At 33.2% G+C, this 5,339-nt stretch overlaps 1 pseudogene; it reads right to left on the minus strand.

Moving 5' to 3' along the window:
* Positions 1 to 346: 346 nt before the first annotated feature.
* On the minus strand, positions 347 to 465 carry LOC118606060 (annotated as a pseudogene).
* Between the last annotated feature and the right edge of the window lie 4,874 nt (positions 466 to 5,339).

The following is a 5,339-nucleotide window of genomic DNA, read 5'->3' on the forward strand; positions in this document are numbered from 1 at the left end:
CATACATTTCTTAAACAGAGTAATCCTGAAATATTTAACTAAGATTATTATATCTTCATGTATACAAAATATGAAAATAATAATGAAATAAACAAGGAAATATTTGCAACATGGTTTCTCTTGTTATTAGGTTAATGTCATTATTAAATGTTTGCATGTGCAAATCTATGGGGAATGATTTATTTATTTTTATTATAATTAGAAAAAAACTGGTTTATAAATTATTTTTCCTTGTAGATAATGAAGATAAATTCTGATAGTGAACCAAATGCAGGTAATTTGAAGACTTGAAGAATTCATATGAGAATATTTGCTTCTTATTTTTAAAAAGTATTATTATTATTTATGCCTACAGCACCTGGTCTTCCTAAGTGGTCTCCCATCCAAGCACTAACCAGGCCCAAACCTGCTTAGCTTCCAAGATCAGATGGGATCAGGCTTGTTCAGGATGGCATGGCAATAGACCATGGACTATGGCTCCATGGGGACATGAACCCAGGACCTTCTGCGTGTAAAGCAAACGTGCTAACTGCTACACTATAGAACCACATCCAGAATATTTGCTTCTTAGATCTACAATGTACACTCAGGCAGTTCCATAATTGGAATATATTTTGGGATGAAAATATAAGTTAGGTAATACAGTTTTTTTTTTATATTGACATTTTTTTGTTTGAAATTCTTTTTTAAGCTTTCCTCAATAAGTGGCTTTAGTTTCAGAGTTCAAGATGCAGAATTACAGAAAAGTACTGAGCAGATAGATTTAAACAGCTTTTTAGTTTATTTGTACTATTTTAGGAATGATAAATGATGCTGTTTTCATGAATGAGATGTGGTAAGAATCAGTATGTTATAGAACATTAAAAAGAAGATGGTTTTCAGAGGAAAAGACATCGAAAATGATGGTTTGTCATGAGGTTTGTATTGATAAGACCTGGAGTCTCACGATTTCATATTTTTTGTTATCTTTTTTTGTTATAGATATTGGCATTTTGTTGAGCCAAGATTAGGAGCAAGTAGGCTTTTGTTTTAAGAAAGAAAATGAAATAAATGTGCTTAACTTTTATTCATTCTTACAACATGTCTATGTATGGGTTAAGAGTGTTCCTTCCTAGTGGTTTTCTTCTTACTGATGCTAACGTTTCCAAAAGTAACCCGTGTTTCAGAACTCTAATTTGGCCAAAAATAATAGTAATGGTATCCAGTGGAAAAGAAAACCTAAGTAAAATGCCAAATACTGGTAACTTTGTTCTTTTCTATTTGATTAGGGTAAACAAGTAAACAAACAAACTAAATTTTCATTCCATGAGTAAGAAGTGCTGAAGTTATGCACAGATTATTTGACTGTGCGCCTCACCAGGTGGACCACTGCCTTATAGTCAGTGTCAGATTATTCTCTTTCTGAACCAAGTTTTGTGCTCTGGGATGTCTGTAGAAACTCAACCAAACACAACAGCCCTGAGAGATTTCATATTAATGAATGTTACATTAACCAGAGTGCACAAGAAGGACAGCACATAGGGGTATTCCTTTTACATTTAGCCTGGCCTAAATTTACAAAGTGAAAGAGCATCAAGGAGAGGTGATAAATAATATTGCTTTGTGGCCTTAATATATTGCCATTTAATCAAAGGTTTCATGCCATTTTGTCTTTAAATACCCTTATGAGGTAGCTTGGAGAGATCTCTGCCCTTTTCAGTCTGTGACAGATTTCCTACTTAAGAGCAAGAAAGTCTATTGCGGAAATACATGCATAATTAACAGGAAAGTATAAAAAAGTTGTTACTTAAACTCTGCTAACACTTTGGGATATTTGCATTGGTAAGTTTAAGGTGTAACTTATCAGTACCTGACACTTTTATGTTTGAGAAGAAAAGATGCCAGAATTTCCTGATTGTACCTCAAAATTAGTGCTGCATACTGCAGCAGGGCATGCAGGAACATGACAGTTTCATCTTTTTTCAGCTCGCTTCTTGTAGTTACCAATAACCAGTGAATCAATCAAAAAGAATGATAGAAGATATTTCAGTTTCCAGAGGGAAATTCTGTTGACCATCTTACATTAGATAACTTATATGCTCCCTACAACATACTCCACACTGTCTCTGCCAACATCCAGGTTAATAAATTTATAAGGACTAGAAAATGACACACTTATAATAATAAACTCCACTTGCCTTTTACTTCTAGGAAATTTTTCTCTTAATTACTTCTAGGAAATTTTTCAATGAAATCTTTCAAAGCATTAAAGTTCTTATTTCTTCACTATTTGACCGAGCCCTGTGGTTAATATGGTTGCTCTAACAACTATAGAAATAGAGACAAAGAAAACCATATTCTTCTTTTATCTGGTCATACCATTAGCCATATGAGAAACCAGAACACAGTTAAAAATGACTTCTAAAAATTCCAGTTCAGATAAATACAAATATATCACATGAAGTAGAAATCACACATAAGCAGTAGATATTCATACTCTTCTGTTTCTAAAGTTTCCTTCTGATTTTAAAGACTTTGTAATTAGCATGACCTATGAGAACTTTCTTAGGAAAAACTTTAACTGGGAAAAATAGTAGGGATTGACTTTCTATAATTTATAAAAGTACAAATTTAGCAATAACTTTTTATAAATACTTAACACATTAAAAATTATCTACCTTATAGAAGTTCTCAGTTTAGAGTATAAGCCCATTTAATTTTGACCACATCTTTAGAGGTATAGAAAAGATATGGTGTTGCTTGTAGACTAGTCATCTGTATTATTCTAATATATGATTTTTGACGCTACATATTTCTCTCTTTGAATTGTTTTCCATTTCGTAAGAAAAGCAGATGACTTTTCTCTCATCAATAGAGACATTGTCATTAAGTATAGGGAAAGCATCAAAAAAGTATCTATTATATCAAAGATGCACAAAATGAGATCAATGCCAACAGTTATCCCAGGGAATGAATAACACTTATCAGAAAGCTTACTTGAAGCTTTCTTTTTCAAGGAGCTCCCTAGTAGCCCACTTTCACTCACAAAATGATCTATGGCTCATGCTTGCTGGTTCATGCTTGGAAATCCAGGGTACTTTCCCTGCAAAGATCAGGTTATGAATCGAACAAATGAGAAGAAAATTTTCAAGTAGGATATATTTGCATATGAGCAATTTTGCTCTCAGTTAAGAATTTATAGTTTTGAGACACCATGCAATTTTCTGTGCTGTATACTAAACTGTAAAAGATGTGGAATTTCCCCACCTGTTCTATCAGATACTTACAGACTTTCCGATTTCAAAATCCTTTCAGTCTTATTCCAAATGTTGCCTGATCCGACTCCACAACACTTCCAACACAAAGTATCATCTTTCGCCCTTTCAACTAAAGCATAATGGTGAGTCAAATCTTGGCCATTTAGAAATCAAAGTAATTTATTGCTATTATACCTATATATAGTTCCTCCCGCGCTGAACCTGATCCAAAGAGGCTTTGTTGCTTTCATTTATGATTTTTCTGCTTTCATTTGGGTAAATATACTTGTGGTCATGATTTTGAAGAGAAACCAGTAAAAAAATTATCTCATTTCCTCCTACATGACATATTGGCAGATCATTGCTTATCGATTGTTGATATACATGCCTGCACCTTATTGATGATGCTAAATTTTATATTTAGATTCAAGATGGGGAGATTTCAAGGGCATATCAATTTGGTTTTAAATAGGCTTTGAGTCAATATTATAATTTGCCACATTTTTTTTTTCTTTTGTAGTAGAAAAAAAGCCAAAAGTCTTCTCTTTTGGTTTGTTTGTTTGATTTTGTTTTTAAAGAAATAAAACTGCTTCTAAATCTCTTTTGGAATAAATGACAATTTTCAGGTTCACTTTTGAAAGGATTATTAATACCATTTGCACACATCAACAAAATCGACTGAACGGAGAGATCTCTCTAGAAAGAGGTTAAGCAAATCAATGAGTTCTCCAATCCATAGGAGACAACACCTAAATTCCAGTCTCAAGGCATTGTATTCTCAGGTTCACCATGAGATTAGCAAACACAGGGCATTAAAGTATGCTTAACTACTGCCTAACACAGAATCTGCTCTGTCTTTTATGTGGAAGCCAGATTTAGCCTCTAGAATTTTCCAGAGGACATGCTAAAGAATGTTGCTGCCATCAACACCCAAGAAAGGCAATTCTTCAATTGTTACCCTTGGAATGGAAATTTCTATGGACTTTAGGCCCTTGGAGCCAAAACCTGCAAGGCATTTATTTCTAGATAATATGATAATTTTAATAAAAGTTGCAACAACCATGAAAATAGTGTCTTTAAAAATCTATGTACTATCAGTAACGATGCATGCATAGTGCCAGGCATTCATAACTATTTGGTCATAAAAATATGTGACTGTAATTATGATATTTACAGTCAACTTATAAAAACACATGTTATTCTGAATGGCAATAGTTAATCCCTAGCTCTAATCACAAGCTTAGAAGGATTAGCTTATTATGGAAAAGTGTAATGGGTAATTACAAAATGAACAAGTTCTCACCCTCTTGAATCCAACATTCAAGAATGGCTATTATAGTATCATAGGAGCTTCATTGTCATAACTCGTCTTCTAAGCTCACAAAGTAAAACCCAAATTCTGTGAAAATAAATAGGAATTAAATGGGAAAGGAACACTCACATGATACAATCACAGTGGGGAATAATTCTTTCATAGAATATTCAAAGAGGTTCACGGTCCCTGGAAAAATTCATGGATAATCTTAAAGCACACCTTTCATTAAAAAAGTCATTATGGTTGAAGTTAGCATATGACTAAGTTTAACTGTAAGAAGTTAAGAATTTAACTTTTGCCAAAAGTCTCTCTATAATTTAGGTGAGACTTCTTTGAAGCTTTATTAACTATCATGGAGACTGAAACTCTTATGGTTTTTCTAATTCATATATAAACTCTGATGGAAAGAAACAAATCTACATTTCAGTTTATTTTTAGAAAAGGTGTGTTTTTTTGCAAAATCGAAATCTCTCACTTTCAGAGAAAAACACATTTCAATGAAAAATATTCTACATGTCTGAGATATTCCTCACAGGTTTCTTCTCTTCTAGGAGTTGATTGGTCATCTTCCAGTGATAGATAAGTTCTTAATTTGAATGCCATCAGTATTTCACAAATGGACAAAACTGTAGGAGTAAACTTGAAATACTAGGATGAGTTGCACACAAGCTACTGAAAAAGGCAGAGGTTTGGTGTTACCTGCAAATCATGATCTCATATTTTAGGATGTATCTTGGCATTCGGTAAATAGAATTCTTGGAAATATCTGCTTCAGAGTGAGGTTGGGC

Source organism: Rousettus aegyptiacus, unplaced genomic scaffold (assembly GCF_014176215.1).
Source record: "Rousettus aegyptiacus isolate mRouAeg1 unplaced genomic scaffold, mRouAeg1.p scaffold_m13_p_1, whole genome shotgun sequence".
Taxonomy (NCBI): Eukaryota; Metazoa; Chordata; class Mammalia; order Chiroptera; family Pteropodidae; genus Rousettus; species Rousettus aegyptiacus.